Below are 12,863 nucleotides of genomic sequence, written 5' to 3'. Positions count from 1 at the left end.
GATAATTTCTAGAGAGAGTGTGTTGTGTGAAGGTGTTGTCAATTTTCGATGATTCTCTTCTCTCCAGAGCTTTCCTTTTATAGAGGTCTGATGCCCTCTATAAATCTTGGTGGTTGTCCTCGGATTCTTCTCCCTCGAGGCCAGCTCATGGATTGTGACTGTCACCTTCTTTTGTCGGCCATGATTGCCGAATCCAGCTAGTGCCTTCACATGGAGCTGAACCTTTCTTTTATCATTTTCTGATAATTGTTGGTGTGGACCAGCTACTTTTTCTTCCACTCAACTTTGTCTTCTGCTTTTGGTGAGTGGATCTCCTGTAGAATTACCCATTTTCTTTTTTAATGGGTGATCAATCTGCATTCTTTTCCACCCACTTTTGTCTTTTTCTGTTTAGTGGGTGATCTTGTCCCGAGTCACATGACTCTATTTTCTTTGTCGGGCTTCTTACTTTTTTGGTGCCCGAGGTGTTCGTTTACGCGGAGTCTTGTGTTCTTCATACTCGTCGGACCAGAACTTCTTCTTATCGGATTTCGGAAGGAAACTCTTGGAAAACTTCGGTTCTTTCTGCGTGGGACATTCCATGCAGACGTGCTCATTCCAATGGCCCAAGTGAGCCATATTACAAAACTTGCGACGAACTTCTTTGCTCCCCGCGATCTTGTTTTACCAAAGTGTTAGCCTTTTTTCTTCAAAAGCTTTTTCGGCATACTTGGTAGTAGTTCCTGTCATGGTGTTTAACATGAATGATCCCAGATTCGAATTCTGAGAGAACTTGAATCTAGACTTAACTTTGTCCATCTCAGTGAGACAGACCCATAATCCCCATGCTCGCCTTGTGAAAATCTGTTCTTTCGTAAATGTGGCGACAATAGAGGGCTGATGGTCAGGAGCCTTGATTCGGTTTAAGGCTTGATTGTCGGGCCGTCGAAGCTTTATGAAATGGAAAGCCTCATGATTGCCCTTTCCTGCAGGTTCTGGTGCTGCACTAAAGAAATACAGTTCCAGAACATCTCCTCATTTGAGGGACTCGTTGTTTGCCCTGGCGTCGTAGACTATTTCTTGGATCCACCTTGGTAGACCCTTGATTTCATTGAACGCCGGGGAGATAGTATAAACCGAGGCCAGTGCCCCAAATTCATACAATTCCTTGACATCTTGTGGATTGGCTCCGATAGTCATCCACACTCGAGGATATTTTTCCCCGACATCAACCCGACTGTTTTCCGGATTAATGCCATTTCTTGTATTGAGTTTCTTCCATCTGGACTGGTAAACCTGCCAATTTGGAGATACTTCAAGAAGATTAGTATTAACCTTAGATTTGCCCATCATTGGCCTAAGGTTAATCTTTCCCTCTTTAACCCCAGACGTGGAGGGTTGACATGTTGGTTCGGGCGGTGAAGCCTTAGCAACATCTTTTTCTTGAGGATCTGGTTTTGACACCTTAGCCTCATAACTTATGCTGCGGGTACTTGAATCCCCTGCTACCGATAATCCATCCGGTACGGTAATGCCTGCTTCGATCAGGGGAGCCCTGATCCCGCGCAAGAGCGGCTTGTGAATTGCCTTATGAAGATTTATCATCTTCTTAAGGCATTCTCGTATGCGGTCAGACACTTTGGCTTCATCAGCCGACTGTATCCTTCCAGCTTGTTTGGCATGGAGTACACACTCTTGCCATTCCTGTTGTAGCATCTTCATGTTATCCTGGAGTTGCCTCTGGTTTATGATGATGGCGTCAACCACAGTTGGCTCCATCCCTTGTTAAGAAATCTGCAAGAACATTATCATCAGATTTCAAAATGACAATATCAAAATCATAATATTGGCATTCAGCTTGCCATCTAAGTAATCTAGCCTTTTCAGGTTTAGATTCAATTTTCTTGGTTAAGAAAGCCTTAACGTTAGTGTTATCGACTTTCAAAATGAATTTCTTTGCAAGTAAGGATAGCGGCCATTTTTTGAATGCTTTTCTGACTGCATAGAACTCATTCTCGTTGATGTGCCATCGCACAACCTCACTGTCGGAAAAGAGACCACTACAGTATCTGCATGGTTCATCTCCATAAGGGGTGATTTTTGTGAGCACGGCTGCCCACCAAAAATCACTTGCGTCGGTATATAGGACTAGCTCATCCTCATCTTGTGGTATTGAAAGCTTTGGGAGATTTTTGCAAATCTCTTTTAGCTTTTTCATACCCTCGCGATGCTACTCCTTCCATATGAATGGAACATCTTTCTTCAGTAGTGGACTGAAGATTTTTCTATGCTTTGCAAGGTTTTTGATGAACATCCCTGCAAAGTTAACAACTCCGAGAAAGCTTTGGAGCTGCTTCTTTTCCTTGAGATCCTCTGGAAAATTTTGAACCTTTTCCACAATATGATCTTGTAAATATGATCTTGTAGAATTATTCCAGACTCATCGATCTCGATTCCCAGAAACTCCATCTTCTGGGTTGCCACGACTGCCTTCTTTTCAGACAACACCAATCCTTCTTGTTGACAGACCTCCGCAAAGATTTCCAGATGCCTGACATGTTCATGAATGTTTTTTGATGCAATAAGGATATCATCAATATAAACAAACATGAATGAAGAATAATCTTTAAAAAGATTATCCATCTTCCTTTGGAATATCTGAGGCGCGTTGGCTAGCCCCATTGGCATGACATTCCAGACATAGTGTCATTATGGAGTTGAGAATGTTGTGAACTTCTTACTTCCCTTCTCCATTCGAATCTGGTAAAATTCATATTTGCAGTCAAACTTTGAGAATACCTTTGCACTTCTGATGCAGTTGATAATGTTTTCTTTACTTGGGATAAAATATCCGTCGAACTCAAGAATGTCATTAATTCCTTTGTAATTAATGACCAATCTCCGCTTTCCTTGTTTGACCTCCCCATGATTTCTTACCAGAAATCCAGGACTGCTGTAAGGCGAATTCCCTGGTTCGATCAACTTTAAATCAAGGTGTTCCTTGATTATGCTCCTCATATCCTGCTGATCTTGGGTGTTCATCAGGATAGGTCTGAACCTTACGAACTCATGCTCCTTTCCAGTTTTAACTTTTAATGTAGCTTTGAGCTGGTTCTTGTCCCACCATGCCAAAGGATCCTCGTGATAACACTTTTGGATTCTCCTTTTGACGTCGGCTATGGACACATGTTCTTCCTCCCTAATATCTTTGTGTGATATCAAGGAAACTTTGAGGATTTGTGTTTCTTCCTCGGAGAGATCTGGAAATCCCTCGGCTCTGCATTTGAGCAGAACATCTCTGAATCTCCTTTGGTCCTTCATTTGTGGTCTCCGGAGTCTGCCATCATCACCACGCTTGCTATGGAATTTGACTGGCATCGATCGATTAAAAGCTCCTTCGAGCCTTTGTACAATGATTTTGTGGTCACAATTGGTTGTGAACACAAGCCGCCTGGCTTCATTGTCCTGTGTATATCTTTTGAAAGTTTGCAGAAAATTGTTGCCGAATAAAATATCTGCTCATGTATCATGGAAATAGATAGGTGGAGTTTGAACCTTGTACCAAGGTGTTTGTCCTGCTCCGCCGATCAATATTTCTGTCTGTTTTACTCCCTTTGATAAGAGCAAAATCTTTTTCGAGAAATCTCTTCCCGCAATCCGAGGCAGTTCTTCTTCAACTTCTGCTGGAAAGACTCCTCGTTTTGCTGTATAGATTCCTGCTCCTGAATCAATATAAGCAGCAAAATATTCTGCTTTAAACTTCTCGTATAACATCCCTACATATATGTATATCGAGAATGAACTCGTCATTAGATCAGCAACCTTTTTCCACCGATTGTGATCTCCATTCCACTTGTTTTCCTTGACCATGGTTGATAATTGTCAAGGAAATTCCGTCATAAGACCAGGACGTCAACTTCTTGTCCGGCTTTGCCTTCGGCTTGGATTTCAAAGCCCCCAATCTCCAGAAATCTGATATATCGATTGCTTTCTGGATTCGTCAAATAATACAACGTGTTGCAAGGAAACTGATTTTTCCTTTCGGTTGTATCAAACTTGGTGAAAACCGCTCTCCATCATTCGGGGCATTTGAGTTTTACTCTTATGCCTTGAGCTGGTATTTCCTGGATCACCTTTCTCTCGTAGGAATGAGAGAAACTTCTTTCTAAAGGCCTTGAGGTCAGCCTATCTCCTTGGAACGATAGCCTTGGTGCTCTCAATCTGAGACTTTGATTATGTCTCAGCACCTGCTTATCTCCAACTTAGATGTCAATTTCCCTTATTATGGGAATTTCAACTCGGTCAGGACTTACTGCCTTGGCCACTTCTTTGAATATTTCTGGGACTTCAATAAAATTCTTCCCTAGAAATAGATCCGTGTGATGGAAATTTGATAGGGCATACGATACTTGATATGTAATCGAGTATGGCCTATTTCCTCCCGTCAATAGATCTTTCCTCTTGTAGTCCTGGTAGAGTGTTAGGGCTCGACTGAAGGATGAATCTTGAAGATTATAAGCGATCTATGGATATAATTCGGTTATAATCTTCTTGGCGTAGAGATTGCCTGAGAAGGCTTCCAGTACTGCATCTCTTGGATTTGTAATCCTCTTGTCACATATTGCAATATCAATTGGTGTATATGTCCCTGGTTGAAGTACGAACTTGATTACCAATTGAATTGCTCCAATATGAATCCATTTCATCATTTTAGTGACTTATGGCTTCATTTTTTAGAGACCCCTCCGTACATCTTCGGCTGGAATTAATTGGATATCTACCTGGTTGTTTGTTATCTCAATTGGAAGCGCCAGCTCTCGACTCGTTGTGCCGAAGAAGACATGATGCTTCATTTTGAATGGACTCAAGTTTTGTATAACTTGATCCAATCTTCCTCTTGAAAATCCTTAGAATGTTTGTATATCCATGGTTTTGTTCTTGAGTTTTGTCACGAGTTTTTCCACCACCTTTTCTTGTGGAATCAGGGAATGACTGGTAAATTCTTCCTGATCCTTCTTTTGAAAGTGGATAATCTCGTCCTCCTCCTTAGTCTGACTCGTCTCCGGATGATCCATCAGTCATGTCCGAATCTTCAGAGCTAAAGACTTCTTCTTGCTCGTATATACTCTCATCTGAGGATATATCTTCGAACTGATATACGGGTATCAGTTCCTGGTTATAGAGGGCGTCTTCGATATCCGGTGTGGATTCGAATCTTCTTATCCCTCTTTTCTCATTGTCAGGGCAATTGGTAGAAATATGCCATTTTGCACCGTATGTCCAGCAGTTGGAATCTTTGAAACTTTCATTTGTTTTAGCTTGGGTACGCCTGAAAGTTTTCCTCGCCGGGATTCACTTTTGAGATGAAAATCGGTTCCTCGCTGGTCCGCTCTGTTGGCCTGATTTGTAGGAGTGTGCCTTCTGTCTGATCCACATAGTTCTTGGTTTCCAAGAACTTCACCTTGTTCTTGGTCTTTTTTCATAGGGTTGATACCTATGTTTCTTCTTTCTCCTTTGTTGATACAACAACTTGACTCCAATCTTTGTTGGAAGGTCAAGATTGTTGCACATCAATGGAGATTCTTTATTGAGCCTCCTCAATTTCTTGAGATGTCTCTGGTCCGCCGCCTTCTGCTACCATTCGGACAACTTCTTGTGAACATAGGGCATCCTTCTTGATGCACTATCAAGTGGATATTCTCTTGGTGATACATACTCGTTGATGAGCATTTCCCTCCATGGACTTGGAAACTTTGTAAAAAAGAGGTCTCTGGCTGTCTGATCATTAACTAACCCCATATGAACATATAGGGCATATAGACGCAAAAATTCATCAAGAGCTTTTGGCTCTAGCACCACCAATCTTACATTGTAAAGTGCCTGTCGATATTTTTGCGCTTTTCTTCTCCTGATGCTTCAAAGAAACCCATTCCAAGAAAATGGATTTTAATTTGGTGGGCGACATTTTCAAGGATTTCCAGAGCTGATTCTTTGGTGAACAACTCATTCTTTTCCTCTGTTGATGCCTTATCCCAGAATTGTTTTACCATGCCGGCAAAACTTGCCTCGAAGATTTTGATAAATTCATTTCTATCATATTCTATCATGGCAATCACAACCTTCATAGCTGAAGCCCAGTCGTCGATAAGAATTTCCTAATCTTTAAAGCTGGCTTCATCGAGGTTGAGAATCAATCCATATGGGTGGATTGGTTCAAGTGTGGCCTTCCATACAGGAGTGTCCTGCATCTTGGGCCGGCATTTTCTGGTTCGTTGATAATGGCTCGAGTCTTCCCGAGCCCCTCCTTTCCTGGACGATTCTTCTTGCGGGTGCTCTGTTTTGGGCACCCCTCCTCCATGGTTCATCTTTAGATCAACCATATTTAGGTTAGCAAATGATTCTACTAACCCTTAGCAAATGATTCTACTAACCCTTGTAGATCTTCTAATCCGATTCGATCAGGGTTACTCATGGTTTTTTCCCTTTCACGATTCGGATTATGTCCTCCGACTGCAGTTCCTTGGGCGCTGCATTAAGTGGTAGCGGATAGGTTGGGTCTTTGGACCATGTATTCCGAATTTTTCCGGAACATGGCTTTCACCTTTCAATATCCTCCACCTTTTTCTGAATATCACTCAAGAGTTTTAAGATTGCCTCTTGTTTGAGTGATATTTGGCTCATCTCCATCGGTAGATCATATAGCTTGTTGCCATAATATTCCACCGTTCTTTGGATCTCCCGCAAGTTGACATTGTCGGAAGAGTTTGGCTCGATCTTTTGGTAGCTAGGATAAGCTACTCCCGCCTTGTCCTTCTGCTCCATTAGTCGTGTGACTGATGAGCGTTGTTTCTTGATTCCTCACTCGCCATTCTGATCCCGACGATTCCTATGAGGTGTTCATGATAAGAATGAATACCCGTGATGATATCACGAATAATCTCCACATCTTTTCCTCGCCGAATATTTGTTACGAGAGCTCGATTATTCCAGTTGAGCTCGTCTATTAAACGAGTAGTTTCTCTCTCCAAATTTTGGAGAGAATTCCTATACATAATACATCTCGGACACTCGTCCGGACCCATAAATTTTTAATGGAGTCTCCTCCCACATAGGTTAATTATAAAATAAATTAAATATAATATAATTCCTCAATAAAAACCCGCTCTGATACCATTTCTGGTGAGCATGGGTGTGAATAATAATAAAGGATCCAAAACAAGACATTTAGCAATTCAAAGAACAAAGTGGGGTATTTGTATAATATTTTTTAAAATGGGGTCATCTTTTGAATATTTAATACTTGGATGATGTCAAATTTTAACAAACTTTAAAGTTCATGTATTTATACCTAAATTTCAAAGTTCATGTTAAAAACCAAAATTGGTCCAAAGTTGGTGTATTTAGGCACCAATAACTCAAAAATAAAAGTGGCTCCACCACTTTTCATCATTTTACACGTTAATCATTATCACTTAAATTTTTGTGCAAAAAAAAAACTCATTTGTTATGGGATAGAGGAAATAATATATTATAATATTGATTTTGGTATTGTAAGAATAACTGATGAGATTCAAAAGATAAAATATAATATTTAAAATATTTGCAATATATTATCGCAATTAAACAGTGCAATACTAAACATTGAGCAAGCAAAGTATCATTTCAAGAGACGAAATTAACGAAAACACAACAAGTAATCTAATTGTTAGGTCCTGAGGGTCTCGAATAGGTGTATGGGGGGGGATACACCTATAGGCTATTTTTACACAATCTACTGACCTCAATCAGAGGGATCTCAGTCAGAAATCAAAACGAAACTTTGCATGTGATCACTAAATTATTAGCAACAAATTACCGCAACTAACACGGTGCAATTGTAGCACAAATTAAGTAACCGAGTATCATATCCACAGGGACTATTATGACGAATCACTCTAAGTAATCCTAATTACACTCTAGTAATATTCAGGCAAACGAAAGAAGGAAGGTTTAATTAACTTTAAACTAAAACGCAAATAACAATAATTAAAAAAAGACGTAGGAAAATTCGAATATTAAAAGACAACTGATCCTAGGGTAGTAAATTCATTAACTAAATCCACATAATAAATCTATTAATCCTATGTACCAGTTTAATCCAGTTATGATGAGAGATCACTTAATTAATCAATTACTCTCGCTAGAGCAGCAACGATCGTAGATTAGTAAATTATCTATCTCCGTTAGGTCTCAAGAAAATCTACTAACTCTCAATAGCTCATAAGAATAGCTCCCTATGATCCACCTATCTCCGCTAGGTCTCAAGGTTAAAATCATATCATACATTCCTGAATCCGCTAAACAGTTATCTCCGCTAGGTCTCAAACCGAATAGCTAAACATGCAAACAATTGATCAGATAATTCACAAGAAATTAAGCACCAGGAATTATGAATCATAAACTGGAAGGCACAAAGCTATTAACAAATAAATCACATAAATTTAATCAACTATTTACAAACCCTAGAATCAGCTAAACGAAACTAGCCAGACATACTGAAATAAAACATAAACATAATTAAAAAGTACGCAATTGAAAGAACTGAATTAAATAAAATTGAAAGAATGATCTTGAATCTTCAATCTTGTGGAAATCCAATCCAAGCTCTAAAAACTGGAAAGTAATAAAAATCTAAAGCTATAAAACTGAAAAACTAAAGTTGGGAACTGAAAAAGGAACCCAAAATAGGTCAAAAGAAGACCTATTTATAGTACCAGGGTAAAATACAGAGTTTTAGCTCGAAAAGGACTTGAAAAACGCCTAAAAAACGCAAAAATACGGAGGTAGCGCCGAAAACTCGGCGGGCTGCCCGGCGGTCGCCGGCCGGTCGCCGGATCCTTCCCAAAAATCCTTCTTCGGGCGGCGGTCGCCGTCCGGTCGCCGCGGGGTCGCCGCCGTTTCGCTGCTGCGCGCAACTTTCTTGTTTTGGTCATAACTTTCTCGTCCGAACTCCGATTTATGATCCGTGTGCGCTCACGAACTCGTATCGAGACGATCTAAAACTTCTATTTCAGGTAAGTTTTCCAAATTCGAACTCAATAAACCTGAAATTTCCTTCAAAGTTCGAGTAAGAAACATATTTCAAAAGATAAAGCAAATTAAGCATAAAACAATCATCCAACACTCAGTTTCCTATAAAATTGACATCATATGAACACTAAAACCATGGAAACATGAGTGTTATCAACTCCCCCAAACTTAAGCCATTGTTCGTCCTCGAATAATGGGAAGAATAAAATCAATAACACGAATGGGTAAGAAATCTAGTTCATCGATGCCTCCGAATAATAAAGAATAATAGAATTCTCAAATCCTCAATAAATAAGCACAAAATTCACCAATAAACACAACCTATAGCAAAATCAACCTTGACATTCCAAACAATTGAATCTCACCAGGTATGTGTATCACTCAACTCTCAATTTGATGGAATAGGACGTGTATACTCTCAACGAAATTCAATACAATGCAGATCTCTTACCATAGGCTTGCCAATCGTCTACAATCTCCATCGCTAAAAGTGTGCCAGACTGGACTATGATCAAAAAGGTCTTTTTCTTCGGGTTATAATGTAGGGACATTGGTTAAGGTAGGGAAATATAGGCTAAGTGACTCAAATAGATCAAGAACACCAACCTTATGACTTCACTAATCAAGCATGGACTAAATTCCATCTTCCACCCAACTATATCACCATAAACAACACAACTCAAGGGATTTAATCATCACAAAATAGAACTAAACACTCTTTTATGCTATTCATTTATTTCCAACAAACAAAGTCGATTCTTTAGCAGATTTCTCAATAAACACTCGACTTTATACTTTTATCTTTTCTTTCTTTTCTCTTTTTTTTTCTTTTTTTTTTCAACAATTTTTTTTTCTTTTTCTTCAACTATTTTTTTTTTCTTTTCTTTTCACAACTTTTCTAGAGCTTATAAGAGTAAATAGTAGCACAATATCATCCCTTCTTTTTCACAACCCACTATGATATTCACCACACAAAGATTCTCATATACTACATCACCCCTATCATCCGGCTAGAGAATAAAAACTAAATAGGCTCAAAGTGGATAACAAATGATAAATTTTTTGTTAAGGACAGTTTTTGAGAAAAATTGTGGCTAACAAAAGATGGCCTAAAATCATCTCATAATCCTGGGCACAACAGCAACCTCGACACAGAAACCATGACAAGTTCTAGAAGATCACCACATGCATGACAAAACTCACAATAAAGAATAAACTGTGTATGATAAACAGTTATGGCTCAAAATCTCACAGGTTTATTCAACGTCTAAAAGTCAAGGTCAAAATCACTCTAGAATTATGCAAATTAGTTCTAATTATGCTCAAATCATCAAAGAAAATCAAATTCCAATTTATTTTTTTTTTCACAGAAATCATCATTGGCATCTTACCAGAAATCTAATGGAGCAATAATCATCTCAAAAACAATCACACACCACCAACCAAGCAGGATAAAACAAGAAAGCTAACAAAAAGATAAAAGTGATACATATATCTACTCTCACCCCCTCCCCCAAACTTATTACAGAACATAAGTTCGAAAATAAGTTTGGAGGGATGATGATATGTGTGTCACTACTCACAGAAAAACATGCTCCATGGTGGTGGTATGAACCAAGCGCGAGTTCCCGCATCTACCAAGCTCAACGCTGCACTAAAAACCCCAAAACAAAGAAAACAAAGAAAACAAAGAAAACAAAGAAACAAAAAGAAACTAAACGAAAGGAAAACAAAACAAAGAAACGGTTGGGTTACCTCCCAACAAGTGCTTAATTTAACGTCTAGAGCTCGACGATACCTCAAAAACTCATGGAGGTCGGAAACAGCACTCTAACCATTGGAAAGCTTTTCTACTCTTGGGTGCCCTCTCCACTAAAACACTTCTCTTGGCTCGGACATCCTCCACAAGCATTGCCCCCTTCTCATTCTTGTTCCGAAAAATCCGGAATTTCACTTTCTTCTTCTTGGGGGTATGGGTTTTCAAAGACCCCTCATCATACTCCAAAAACAAACACTTCTCAAAAGTCAGCACTTCTTTTGGTTTTGGAGTCTTTTTCTTGGCTTCGTACTTGGGCAGCTCATTTTTCTCAACCTCTTCATCCTCCGAATTTGCTAGAAAACTGTCAGCCAAATTAATCATTTCATTCTGGGGAACTTCCTTTGGTGGAGGTTTCTTGCAAATCACAGTTTCCCCATAGGCTCTCAATGTCATCTTTTCATCGTTGACGCAGGAAGTCAGATCTCTCTCTTGCACGTCTATCAATGCACGACCCGTAGCTAGAAACGGCCGCCCCAAGATCAATGGAGTATTTTTGTCCTCCGGTATGTCCAACACTACGAAATCTGCAGGAAAAATAAATTGTTCCACCTGCACTAGGACATCCTCCACAATTCCCTTGGGATATGTGATGGAACGATCTGCCATCTGCAATGCAATAGAGGTAGGCTTGATATCTCCAATCTCCAATCGGTTGAAAATTGAGAGAGGCATTAAATTGATGCTTGCCCCTGAATCACAAAGAACACGTGAGAAATTCTGCCCTCCAATCTCACAAGCTATAGTAAAGCTGCCAGGGTCCTTCTGCTTCATTGGTAGCTTCCTTTGTAGCACTGCACTGCATTCCTCGGAAAGATTGATCGTCTCATATTTCCCCAACTTCCGCTTGTTGGAGACTGCGTCCTTGAGGAACTTGGCATAGCCTGGCATATCTCTCAAAGCATCAAGTAAAGGAATGTTGATGTAAAGCTTTGAAAACATCTCCATAAACTTGGCTAACTTCTGATCCATCTTCGGCTTTGCCAGGCTATTCGGGAAGGGTGCTACAGGCTTGTACTCTGGCCTGGGAAACGTAAGAGTTGGAACCGGCTCCTTAACAGCAGAAGAGCTCGAATCCTTTTTAGGGGGAGGCGTCTGTTTCGCTACAAGCTCCTCCAAGTCATCATCGTCGTCCTCCACTACTTTGCCTTTTCCCTTGTCATTCCTCTGCTCAGTATGATCCCGCTGCTCTGCATCCTCAACTGTAGTATCAACCACCCGTATGGAATGACATTGCTGATTTTGCTGAAATTGTTGATGTTGGCTCTTCGGATTGAACTGAGTGTTGCTAGGAAATTGGCTTGGCTTGTGCTGTGCAGCTGCTTGGTTAGCCATCTGACCAACTTGAATCTCCAACATCTGCACCTGCTTAGACAACGCTGAAAAGTTTTGCTCCATGTTGGAGATTTTGGTCCCCATGTTTGCCGAATTTGTCTCCATCCCAGTGACCTTCGCCAATACTTGCTTCATCATTTCCTCCATTGAATCTTTCTTTGGCTCATTGATTACTCCTCCACTAGACACAGAAAACCCAGGTGGAGGCTGCACAACACTGTTGGGATTTGAATAGGAAAAATTTGGATGATTCCTATTATTAGGATGATACGGTGGATTTCCGCTCTGATGTCCCTGATAGTTTGGTCTATTGAATTGGTACTGCTGCTGGACATAATTAGCATCTTCAAACTGTGACACATCAGATAAACTCGGCTGCTGAGGAATTTTAGCTAGCAATGCTTTTCTCTCCAACTCATACTGCTTTTGAAGAGCTTCATATTTCTCCTTAAAATCATCTCTCTCCTCATCCACAGCTGCAATTCTTCTCGTAGAATTTCTGTCATTCGGCCATTGATAACTATTGGAGGCCATGTCTTCTATCACACGATAAGCCTCCCTTGTATTTCTATGGAGAAGACATCCACCTGCAGTAGCATCCACCATACTTTTTGTTAGACCAGTCAAACCATTATAAAAGTGAATGATTTGCTGATCCTCCGTG

The sequence above is a fragment of the Salvia miltiorrhiza genome, chromosome 4 (assembly GCF_028751815.1).
Source record: "Salvia miltiorrhiza cultivar Shanhuang (shh) chromosome 4, IMPLAD_Smil_shh, whole genome shotgun sequence".
Classification (NCBI taxonomy): Eukaryota; Viridiplantae; Streptophyta; class Magnoliopsida; order Lamiales; family Lamiaceae; genus Salvia; species Salvia miltiorrhiza.
This window is presented reverse-complemented; position numbering follows the sequence as displayed.